Source organism: Paramisgurnus dabryanus, chromosome 16 (genome assembly GCF_030506205.2).
Source record: "Paramisgurnus dabryanus chromosome 16, PD_genome_1.1, whole genome shotgun sequence".
Taxonomy (NCBI): domain Eukaryota; kingdom Metazoa; phylum Chordata; class Actinopteri; order Cypriniformes; family Cobitidae; genus Paramisgurnus; species Paramisgurnus dabryanus.
Window position 1 is genome coordinate 10651711 of NC_133352.1, and position 13479 is coordinate 10665189.

Here is a 13479-nt window from a genome sequence, read left to right on the forward strand (position 1 = left end):
ATTTCAAAGGGTTTCCTGTAAAATGATACCAAACTTTTGTATGTAAACTACTGCATGTGGGTATGGGAAGCTTTTGAAATTGGGTAGGCCAAATCCAGGCGAAAATCCCCAAAATAGCTTCAGGGTGGAAGAAGTTAACTTCAAAATGATGTAAAGCATCTGTCTGTCATCTCAATGTTCTGTTGGGGTTTATTAAAAAACAATATATTATGAACAGTGGTTATACTCGCCACTGAAGCACTCTGTACATTAGGAAAAAATCCATTGTGGTGCTGCTCTAGATAACACACGTCTGGATGAGAAAATGTTTTATTGTGAAGATAGTGCTTTGTAGTCAACATACAGTGTAATGTAGTATTGATTATATGGCATGGCAAATGAATACCCCTGCATGTGCACTGCATGTTTTGTTCAAATGTATTGGGTTTTAATTGATGGGAATAGATGTCCTCTATCCTCACACAAGTGAATGAACATTTGTTATGAACCTCTAAATATTCGATATACCAAAGGATTTCCCATCATGCACTATATGACATAAGCTGCTTACAGATGTCTGGATGGACAAAATGAGATCCACTGCTGGAAAAAATAAAGCTGACTAGTAATTCTGTGCTATTTACTGATGTTAAAAGATGGATTTGTTTATCCTGCCACAATGATGATCTTATCTTTGATTTGACCCATGATTGAGGACTTGTGACGCATTTACATTTATTCATTTAGCACGTGCTTTATGTTTGTGAAAAATGAATTGTGTGTATGTGGGCTCATTTTTCATGTAACAATCTAAAAGATTAGATTTTGTGCGCCTTTTCCATAGTAATACAGCGATGCATGCGCACTTTGTTGGAAACACTAATAAAGGATGATTATTTTATACAAAATCTGATGGAAACCATGGATATGTCAGTTTTTCTCTTTGCATTATATTTGTGGACTAAAATTGTAAATGGATGTTATATTGGGAACACTAAGCATGGACACTTCAGCAGCACAAGCTCATTTCGATTTATGACTGATGCACAGTTTTTATATAGGTATGAAGTGATGCTATGCATGTACATTTAAAATATGCATAATACGCTTTGACCTTATAATGATATATAGCATAACAAGTTTAACTCATTCCCCACCAGGCATTTTTTGAAAATTGCCCAACAGCATTTTTTTGTGATTTCTCAAAAGTTTCACGAAATGCCTTCCATTTTTTTTTCTAAAAATATATAAACATACAAATATATCAAATGAAAAAAACAGACCCTCTGCTTTCAAACAAACAATAAACAAACAAACGGGAAAAAGGTTTTTCGTTTTTTCTCTGCTTATAAACTTTTAAATATGGGTGTTTTTCATTTAGCTAAAAGCTGAAATAATTGCATTTTTGTGAAGGAATTTTGTTAGAGATCAGATTCAGAACCAGAACGAATATCAAAACATACACAGAGTTTAAAATGAGTAAATAACGTTTTGGCTTCAGTTTTTTCATAAATTTGGTAATCACAGTATTGCAGATTAACATAAAAATTAATCAGGAGCACCTTTTTTATGCAAATGTTTTCTCTTAATTGACGAGATAACTCCTCAATGGCGGGGAAATAGTTAATACCGTTCTTGGTCAATATAATACATGGCAAATTTAATAGTTTGTAAACAAAAACACATTGGGCCCGACAACATGAATCGTCAAAGCTTCTTTTGCGTGTCTTAAGCCCTTTTTACACACTGATGAAAGAAAATGGGATCTGGGATCGTCTAGGGATCGTTTGATTTTGGTTCATTCACCCTGCCAATGATTTTCCAGATTCACACACATGCCATTAAGATCTATAAGACATGTGCCGTATTTAAAGTAGGGGAGAGCAGGGCACAACCTAATGCTGCGTTCACGCCAGCCGCGGTAGAGGAGTTAAGCGCGAGTGATTTTAATGTTAAGTCAATGTGAAGAGGCGTTGATGCGCGTCTGGTGGTCTCGTGGCGTGAATGAGGTGGTTAGCGAGGCGCGGTAGACGCGATCTTGATGCGAATGGTGCGAATTAAGCGTTGCCACGGCAAACGCGTAATTTGAAAAATTTGAACATCTGTGAAAAAACGTGCCATGTTAACCAATCAGGAGCTTGCTCTAGTAGTGACGTGATTATAGGAAGCGAGCGGATTCGCAGAAGCCCCTCCCATGACGTGAATTTCTGCATGAATGTCTCGATGACTAGAATTTCATGAGCGAATGAAGCAAGTAATTTAAATTGTTTAAGTGGCAAACTAGGCGCGGTAGACGCGATTTTGATGCCTCAAACGCGGCTGGTGTGAACCCACTGTACCGCTTTTTGGCTTTTGCCCTATCATTCAAAATTTTTTTAAGTTGGATTAATATTTTTTTACACAATCCACACACACATCTCTTCTACAAATGTACACTTAAAGTTTGTTCGTGGGATCTACCGTTATTGTACAATTACACCAAAAGTGAAAGGAGTGCAAACGTTATTATCATTGGATCCCTGTGGCTTAATTGTAACACTGTGTGACAACTAACCCCGCTGTGTAAAAATGCTTTCAATCCCAGCTATCAGTTACTAGGAGTTGCTTACATGTTTCAAAATGGTGTTTTGTTTTCGGTAATAAGACACCCAACACAGAAAACAAAAAAAAATTAAGTGTATGCCTCCAAAACTCTTTGTTCAATATCTTAACCAAAACACATCAAAACTTTTCACAAATTCACAGGAGATCATATTCTGACAGTAAGAGAAAAGATCAAAAGCACAGATTGCTCGGCTCAATATAAATATGTAAAGTAACTGCAATTTAATTTACAATTAACCCTGCGTTAGTTTGTGCCACGCTCCCCCATTGCATTTTTTTTTACAGCATCTGAAATTTGTTTATTATGCGTGATTTCTCTCTCTCTCTCTCTCTCTCTCTCTCTCTCTCTCTCTCTCTCTCTCTCTCTCTCTCTCTCTCAAAGTGCTTTGTGAATGGAGAATAATGCCTCATCTAAAGTAATGAAATAATTTCTACTGCACAGCTCTAAAGGCCTATTTACCATTGAATGTTCTCTATGTGCACAAACCATGACATTACTAACAACACCATTAAATAATAAAACTCACCATAATACTAAACAATCACCCAGCGGAAATGATTGCTCACAGGTGGCTATATTTCATAGCTCAGGAGACTTAATAGAGGGTTTAGTGACTGTGTGTGTTATTCAATTGTCAACTTTGTCTTTCTTGCCGACCTAAATTATGAACTCAACATGGATCTAAGAAATGTGTAGTCACAACCATGTCTCTCTTTGTGCCTGGTTAGGATGGATAGTGGGTAGTTAGTGCACTGTCAGATCATGGATAAATGGTCCCTAGCTGTCACGGGTCTACTGTACTGTTTAAAAAAAATACACCTTTGCATATAAAGAGCTCTCACTACTACCTCAAAGGTACATATTAGTATCAAAGAGTGCATATTAGTGCCTTAAATGTACATAGTAGTACCTCAAAGGTACAAACTATACTGGTACCAAATGTACATATATCTGTACATAATTGGCGCATATTAGGATCTTTTTAATGGGTACTGCCTCAATAAGGACAGCTAGGGACAAATATTTGACATTTATTTCTGACAGTGTGAATAAAGTTAAAGTTTGTTGGCACTGTTCTGTTTTTGGCTGTGTGACTTTAACAAACTTTGCCTCGTGCTGGGTGAGTTTACAAAGCCATGTCTGAACTGAGCTCATAAGCACTGTATGCCCTTTTGATAACTTTCATGATAACAACAAAGCTTTTCACGTATGAATTAGACAGCCTTCGTCAAGATTTTTCCTGAAGGTTTTTATTCCTCTACATTTTTCAGAGATTTTCCACTTGAGTGGACACCATGCATTTATGATTTTACCAAAAGTTAATGTTCAGTTGGTAGAGCATTGTTTAACATCGCAGAAAGATTGAGGAATTAAAAAATGTTTACCTTGAATACACTGTAAACTGCGTTGGATAAGAGTGTCCGCCAAATGCAAGAAATTGCTTTTTGAATAGCTGACCACTGTAGTGGATGCCATCCATGAAAGGGTTAAATAAGGAACAGAGGAAGTCCCATGGATAAGAAAACATTTGGAGCTCATTGCTGTCTCAGAGAAACAACTACACTTTTCAGTCACGGTGAGAAACTAGAAATCTTAGGTTGTTTTCACATATGTTGGTGCGCACCGTGGTGCGGCCTCGGAGCGCACTAAAATACATTGTATCATTTTTCAGTTAGTGCGGTCCGTGTTCACATATAAATATTTTTTACTTTACTCGAAATGCCGCACCGTACACCATGTGACAACGGTCAGCGCTGTCATTGGTCTCTGACAGCTCTTACCGTCTCATGACCACCCCCACGTTTCCACGACAACCAGCCTGACAGGGAGAGCGCAGCTATCAAGATGTGGAGATAAACGATGCACGTCTTTGCGAAGTTTCTTTGCTTTAACGCGAAATTGCGTAGCTGTTCTATTAAAGCCTTTCTCACGGAGCCGTTTGCTAAAAGCCCGTAATGTCACTATTTGTGTGTGGAGGACAGCTATGCATTTATAAAATCATCAGCTCAAACGTAAAGGAGACAGCGAATCTCTATGCAACGGACCAGGATTGGCTTGTTTGTTGTTAACCCACAATATAACACCTGGCTCACGTCACAACGAAAGCCCAGTGGCTCAAACATGTGGAGAACTTCCTGTATTTGGTTCGGCCCGAGGTCCAGCAGTGTTCACACCACAGGTGGGTCGCCCCAGAGTTCGGCAACAGCCGCTCCGAGACCACCAGTTTAGAGCGGTCTCGGAGCGGTCGTTTAGTGCGCACCCGAGTGCGGCTGTTGTGTTCACACTGACCCAAACGCACCGTACTCGGAGAGACCCGTCATTTGGGCCGACCTAAACAGTGTATATGTGAAAACACCTTTAGTAATATACAGTATGTGTTATACATGAATCATAAAAAATGCAGCATAAAGTTAAAACCACTTGGTTTTGCAAGTCAATTCAACCTACTATTTTACATTTTGACCGAGGGGCAACCTTCCGATCTCTCTGATGAAGCCAATACTGAAGTGATTTAAACTGCTATTCATCGACTGGCCACTAGAGACAGGCTCCAAAAGGGAGTCAATTCCAATAGACCTCCATGTTAAAATGCCCAACGTTAGAGCAGAAAATAATATGTTCATAGCCTGGTACAAAAATAGTTTTTGGTTTTTATAGCTAATTTTGCCCTTCATGACAACTGTGAGGGGGGTGAATTTTTTTGTAACTCATCCGTTTAAATTATATTAAGCCTTAAAGTTCTGCATAATTAAAGGCGTTGCTGCTTGAGTGAAGGTTGAACTGCCACTGCTGTCACTAGAGTCAAGCCAGGGGGGCGTGGTTTCAGCAACCATCCACCTCAGCTTCACCCACGTGGAGTCACCCACGGTGACGCGCGGCCAAGATCCCGCTGGCAGGCACGGTCAGCTTAAAAAACGATCTTCAGAGACCTATAGGTGACATCACGGACACTACGTCCATCTTTTTTTCCGATCTATGGTTTAGACCTGTGAATAGTTGACATAACTTATAAAAACTGGTTGAAGTTGTTTACCTTTTTTTAAGTTAATGTAGCATAAAACATATGTTGATTTGACAAAAATGCTGCATTTCTACAGTGTACACAAGTTTGAAAGACCGTCCAGTCTCATATTTACTGAAGTATTTATGCTAATGAATTAAGTTGTAGAATTAGAATCAAGGACTTTTTTGAGAAAACTTCTCAAAAGTAGCCCTTGAACTCTAGCCTGCAGAAATAAACCCAACACTGATTTCAGATTGTTGTTTTTTACCTTCACATGTCAATACAATTAAATATTTGAAATGAACTGTGTTTGTTACTGACACAGTAAAATTACACACAAGGTTTCAAGAATAGTCACCATATGTTAGGATCTCATTATAATAGACCATTTACAAAATTATAATTGGTCTAGAGATTGTAGTTGTAATATTGGAACATTAAAAACATAGAAGTGTGTGAAAATATGTTGAAATATTTTAAGGGAAAAATACAATATTACAGACAGAAGCATAATTTTCACAGTAATAACAGCTTCTTGAATGATAATGGGTATGGAGAATTTACTTCAGTAGTTTAAACAACAAAGAAATCCTTTGATTTTAATATGGAAAAGCTTTATTTTCGTAATTTTGACTTTATAATAATGTGAGTTTATTTTCATATCTCTTTTATATTTGAACTTGGCATAAAAGCAGTCATTAAACAAATCTTATTTATGAGTTTCTCTTTTCGACACACCGAGGGTAAAGTTTTCAAATGCCCCCACGCAACTTCTTTTCCTTTATTACACACGAGACGGCTGCTATTCGCAACATATTTATGACTTTGTTCCGAGGTGCCCTCTAGGAGATTCTTTAATTCTTTTGTTCAATCATTGTAAGATGGGAGAAAGAAGGAGTCGGAAACGGGGAGAACATTTTTGAAAGAGTGAAGACGTCTTTATTCTTCCATTACTATGGAAATGAATGGCTAAGTCTGTAGTGAACTCCCTTCATGACAGCGTGTGGAGGTCTGTGTACTTAAAGAAAGACGGACAACAGAGGAGAAGGAGCAGAGGAAAAACTTTCTTTGTCCAGAAGTGTTTTCTCCTTTATTGAGCAGACTCATGCTGTCAGTCATCTTCACATCTTCGGCTTAGGTTCATGCACCCGTCCTCCAGCTTTTTACCAAAAGTTTTTCCACCAGGCTTCCTCTTGTTTGATTTCAAAACTTCGCCATCAGGAAAGTTATTAAAGGGCATACACAGTGCTTCCGAGGTTGGTGCAGACATGGCTTTCTAAGCTCACCCAGACAGAGATTGAGATGAAGAGTGTTGGGGTCACACATTGGAAAGGGACAGTGTCAACAAATATAACTTAAGTCAGACTCTTTCCTGATTCCTGAATTTATTTCTCACTTCACGGGTTTTGGTTTTGGCTGTGCGACCACCGTGGCAAGAAGTCTGGTAGGGTTGACCTGATACACGGGTAACCTTATTGGGTTGTCAGCCGGCCATTGTGATGTCTCCTACATTAAGCACTCCATCTAGGCTTGATATTTTACATCTTCTTTCAGTTGAAATCTAAATAGTTTGTTCCTGAATCAGTGTGGTCTGCTTTAAATAGCTGGAGATCACAAGGTTGCTGTTTAAAGGGATAGTTCACCCAAAAATTTGTCGATTTTATTGGTTTATACTGTTGTCTGAGGTCTACTTATGATGTTCGCGTGGTTTTTACATTCAAAAACATCAAACACAATAAGTAATAGGCTATTTTGTAACATGGATTAGTGGCTCTATGGAGAAAAGCTTTTTTTGAAGGGGCGGGCCGCATTGAAGACCTGGATGTAAACACCCACTGCTATGATTGGACCGCTTCATTCCCCGTCATTACATGTGGGCAAATGTTTTAAAAACATTAATGTGATAGAAATAGCAGCCGAACACATATATGTTTGAGCCACAAAAGATTATGGGTGCTAAAGATGATACACATAAATGACAATCCGTATAGTAAAGTAGAAACAAAAATTTTAACTCGACGTGACTAAATTACCGTAAGCAACACAGTAAGCGCGCATCAGATTATAAACTGCGGCTGATAAGCTCTTATCAATAACTTTGTATATTTCTATTGTGCTTGTGAGGTTGCTCTTAGATACACCCAAAGTTACATACCACAGTTATATGATAAAAAGCTTTGTTGAGGTTTGACCGTTCAAACGCAACTTGCCTAAATTACCGTATACAACACAGTAAGCGGGCATCATAATCTAAATTGCGGCTGATTAGTCTTCCTTATCACTACCTTTGCATATTTCTACCGTTAAATTACAATCGTATTGTTAAGTGTTGCACCTTTATTAATTGTTTAATGTTTTTAGTAAATTAAAACAGTCAAACATACGTGTTTAGACACGGATGTTACAACAGGACATATCAAGCGATCTCTTCTAACAAAGCAATAGTGAAACGCAGTAACTTAAATAAAGTAAAATGTCTTACTTGCTATGTCATTTTCGTCAGATCCAATATTAGTGGTGTTTTTAATCACAGTCTCTCTGCAAATCCAGCATCGACTTGCTTCTTTACAAGTGAATCCACACAGTACACAAGGTAATCAAACACTCCCCACGCGAGCTGGAACTCTTCAAAAACAACCTTTATCCACGCATTCCTAATGTTATTTTCCGAGCCTCTGAATTAAAGTATTCAGCTTCTGTGTTGTTCCTACGCGGTTCTTCCACAACCCAAGACTTCGTTACCATGGTTACTCTATCATAACAGATCATCGCGTCAAAATAAAAGTCTATCAGAAAAAAATTTATTTAAAAGTCATTTTGGTTACATTTGGCAATCTTTAAAGACATGTTTACTGATTGTTGAGACACACGTGTGTCACGCGAAGCTGTGGGCGGGGCTACAAAAGTGGTCATTGTATTTGGCTATGGGGAGGTGCTTCAATTCTACTTTGACGTCATATTTCTCCGAATTCCACACTTGGTTGTAAAACTGGCTTGGTGCCAAAAACTGTTATATTTCAGTAGCACGGACGTTTTCAGTTCTGAAACTTGCAGGATGTTCATTTAACTATGATGACCTCTTATATAACAAAGTATCAAGTTAAAATTGAGTATTTGATTCACCGCTCCTTTAAAATTCTGTCATCATTTACTGTAAACACTCATATTGTTACAAACCTGTATAAATGTATTTGTTCTGATGAACACAAAGATATTTTGAGGAAATATGTTGCCCTGAGTACATCAACCACTTGGCAAAATCAGTTTGAGCTTATGCAGTACAGTGGTCGGCGTATCCATACGACTCTTAATTGTAAATTGAAAATGTCTTGTAACCAGTTTATTTCTACTATTCACTGTCAGTGCTACCGGCCCTTTAAGCATCTAATGACATTGGAGATATTTTTTGGCACGTGGAGGCGTGACAGTCCCTGCAGAAATTGACGGTGATAAACCACTACATCAGTTTCTCCAAACAGAGGTCATGTTTCATTGAATTTTACAATGCATGCGCTCAATTCAGGTCCCCCGTGGAGATCAAACCCTCTAGAAGTCTTGAAGCTTTGCAGCGTTGCACAATGCAATAATGACTGATTTACCCACTCCATCAAACACTTGTGAAGGGTGAAGGTGGCATCTCAGCCTCGTGTCCATTTTCTCATAAAGCCCTTCGAGGCTTTTTATGAGTTTAGTAAATGCTGCTTTATGAGGAGCACATAAATGCATCTTGCACATTGATGCATCTACCTCCCATCTGTCCCTTATCTAAGTATATGGCCATGACTGATTGGGTCCACCCACAGGCTTGTAATTTGGTTGCGTAGCTCTCTGCAAGATCTTTTTATTTCTCTCTAAGTGTTGATGTCAGTGCTCTTGCTGTGCTATCCGGAGCAAAAGGAGGTAGAAAGATCAACGTTGTTTTGACACAGCATTTTGTTAGGAAAACTATTTTTGTGAAGTTCAGCAACTTTATGGACTCTGATCAGATACTTTCTTGGCAACAGTCACTCCCCCTTCTCCTAAAGCTTTTGCCACTAACTATCCCCTGGGTTCTCATGCCAGGAAAAACGACAGAAGAAACTGAATGGTTTTGTGAACAGTGACAAGGGAGAGATGCAGATAATAGAGGCTGTTTTGCATTTTCTGACCCCTGAAATATTTATGGTCTCTAAAAGAAAGAAAATACCAAAACTGAGACTTTGTGTGACACAGGCAGAGAATAACAGAGCTCGAACTGTCCACCTCTTCTTTGTTCCCCCTTCTCTTCAATGTAGGTGCCCACCAGAAGTCCTGCTTTCATGTGACACAGGCTGGCTATTAAAAATATACCTGCAGTGCAGTCTCCAATGAGACAGCAAGAAAACAGGAACATTCTGGGATATTGCTTGTTCTTTCTCTCGCTCGTTGTTTTTTCTCAAGTCACTGCCTCATTTGTATTTTGCAGTCTTTCATCTTTCTTCAGTCTATGATTCAGTAGAATGTTTCACTTGTCCACCAGACAACATTTGACACATTTTATTAACATCAACTAAAAGGTCTGTCATGAGCCTTCAACTGGGACCATTATCTGCTAATTTACCTCAAAAAAAAGAACGCTGTTATTGCAATCTGCCCATGGAAAAGAGAGAAAAATGCTTGCCGACACATCTCATGTCCATCAAGTCGTTCAAGCAGTCTGCATCAGAAGAGCATCTCAGACGCTCGGTTGTTCTTGTCAGGATTTGGACTGGAGGATGAACCCAAATGCAGACACGGATAGGGAAAATTATAATAATTTATTGATAACAAAAAACAGAAAACAAAAACCCACGAGGGGGCAAACAGAACAGGGCAAACAATAAAACTCAGAACTACACTAACATAACATGTAAACAAAACACTAAACTTTAACCAAAACACACTACACTTAACTTGAACAGGAACTGGTAACTGGAACAAACTGAAGACACCGACTGGCATGAAATAACAAAGAGCAACAGACGAACCCGTACTGAGCAACACACACAAGAGCTGTGTCTGAAACCGTTCCCTCGTTCACTCATTCCCTATATGGGGAATGACAATTGAGTCCACTATATGGGGAAGAAGCAAATGAAAATGAGTGAGCGATTTCGGACACTGACGTAAATATCATGCGTCAGAGAGCTGTCGCAGAGAGTCATCATAAACACCTGTGTGGCTTTATTGATTGTGCTGTGAAATGGTAAAGTTTACTTTCTTACTGTTTTCCACATTTGTCATGTTTATTATATTAGTTGATAATAAAGAGAGCAAAACAACTGCTTATAATATTTATTTACTGCTGCTTATTTATTGTTTAATAAAAATGTGTATTAGATTTTAAATAAAAGATAACACAATTATTTTTCATTTGTTTATTTTCAAAAAGTAGAAAATAACTGACAACAAGAAGTTACAAAAGTGTATACACCTAAATGTTTGGTGTTTACTGTCAGTATCTTTCAGCTGATTCAAGTTACACTGTCATGGTCTTGTCAGACATCTGTGCTAGATTTAGGTCTGAGTGCATCTGACAGGACCATGACAGTATTATGTTCTGTGTGGGGGACATGTGAAGTCATATTGTGTGTGTGGCTTCCACATGTTCCCAGTGTCTTGTCGCTGTCGTGATCTTGCCAGACCTTAGTATAGGTTCAGGTCTATGTTCTGAGGGCAAGGTCATGGCAGCATTGTGGTCTGTGTGGGAACACGTGTTTTTCACATTATGTATCTGTGTCACGTGTTCCCAGTGTCTCGTCACTTTTACCGTGCTCCCTTATGTACTCGTGTCTTACGTAATTATTTGGTTCACCTGTTCCCCATTGATGTGGTGTCTTTATAATGCCCTCTCGTTCTCTGTCGTGTGCACGTTCGTTGTTTAAAGTTCAGTGTTCATGTATTCCGTGTGCTCTGTGACCTGTTCCTGTTATTCCCGTGTTTCTGTTTGTGTTTCATCACAGTCTTTAGTTCATCCTCTGTTTTTACCCCCACGTGGGTTTTTTCTGTTTTGTATTAATAAATTCATAGTTATATTTTCGTATATCCTCTGCGTTTGGGTTCTCCCTCAGTTTTCCTTTTTTCGGTATTTACACACCGTGACATACGCGTTCGTCTCCCGTTGCATCATGGGAAATATAAGTGAAAGAGTGTACATCGAATGTACCCTCAAAATCAGAGTGCATCGTGGGTAAAAAGTAGTGAATGAATGTAGGGAATGAAGTTGTTCACTCAGTTTTCGGACACCACTACAAAATGGCTGACACCCAATATAGTGCACTATATAGTGGATAGGGAGTGGTTTCATACACAGCTAAGGACTCTTAATTAGGGAGAAAGTAAATGACATACACCTGGAAATAATTACAAGTAAGGGATCGGGGAAAAAGTGACGAGACCCGGGAAATGCGTGGTCAGAATAAATCAATACAAAAACCACGCATCTCCCACATGAAACATTGTACTGTCAAAACCCTGCCATGCTGACTAGATCTAAATACAAACAAGGATCTGGCAGGATTCTGACAGTTCTTCAAGGATGCATGTCCTGTTTTGTTCAATTCCGATATCTGAGTTCGATCCAGTGCAGGAAAAATCTGTGCGTTAGGCATCATTTTATGCCACATTAACTTGTGGCTCATAAAAGCTTGTGGTTTATGGATTTGTTAATACATAAGAGATGAGGTTGAATCTCATGAAGAGTCTGGATGATATTTAAGATAAAAAAAAAATTTCCTGTATAATAAAAATGGTAACTTTACAATAAGGTTGTGTTTGTTAACATCAGTAATAACGTGAAGTAACAATGAACAATACTTCTACAGCATTTATTATAATAGTTATAATAGTTATTATAAGTTGTGTTCAACTTCAAGCTGTACTGCAAGAACGACAGGCAGATAACATCAAAGTACCGCGAAGTTGATTCGAGAAATCATGCAGAAGAGTCTGCTTTTGAACCGCTCTTGCTGCACTTTGATGTCATCCACCTGTCGGTTCCTGTGGTGCAGCATAAAGTCAAACAGACCTATAAATTATCCATATTATTGATGTACCAATGTTCAGAAATGTTCTTCTAAAAATATTCTTCTAAAGTTATCTTTAATGAGCATAATTATAGCCTGTTGATTTCTGGTGTTTTATATGAATGCCATATGCAAATGCCGCCTCTGGTGGCTTAACTTTAAAAATCTTAAACACAATTAGTAAATTTTTTTTATTTAATTCTAAAACAAAGGTTCTTTGTAAATAGAAAGAATATGTGAACTTAAGCCACCAAGTGTTGGGATGGTTGTTGTTGCATCATGGACTGTATTATGTGTGACACCAGTAATGTTATGTTGTTTACATCTAAGAGTAAAGAGCAGGTTTGTTGTGTTCAATAAAGTTAAGTGTATTCGCATTATACCGTCCATTATATTTACATTAAAGGATAGAATGAAACACCAAGTACATCAACACCAGCACTCAAGTCGCCTAAATGATCAAACACAACCACCTCAATCATACTTTTTTAACAAGGCATAAAAAGTTTTGGTTTAACCATATTTTTAGATCTCTCAGACAGGCAGATAAATCTGTACATCGTCTGCATAGCAGTGAAATCCCATGATGTACAGATTTATCTTGTGTTTTTTAACAGATTTACACACTGTAAAAAAACTTTGCTGCCTTAAAAATGTTTGTTATATCAACTCAAATTTACAAGTCATGTCAACAGAAATTAGTTGTCACAACTTATAAAATATAGTTGAGAAAAGTCAACTTAAATTTATAAGTTATAACAACTCACCTGTATTTATAACAACTCATCTCTAGTCAAGATAAATAATAGTAAGTTGAAATGACTTGTAAATCTGAGTTAAGGCAGCAAAGTATTTTTTACAGTGCAGAT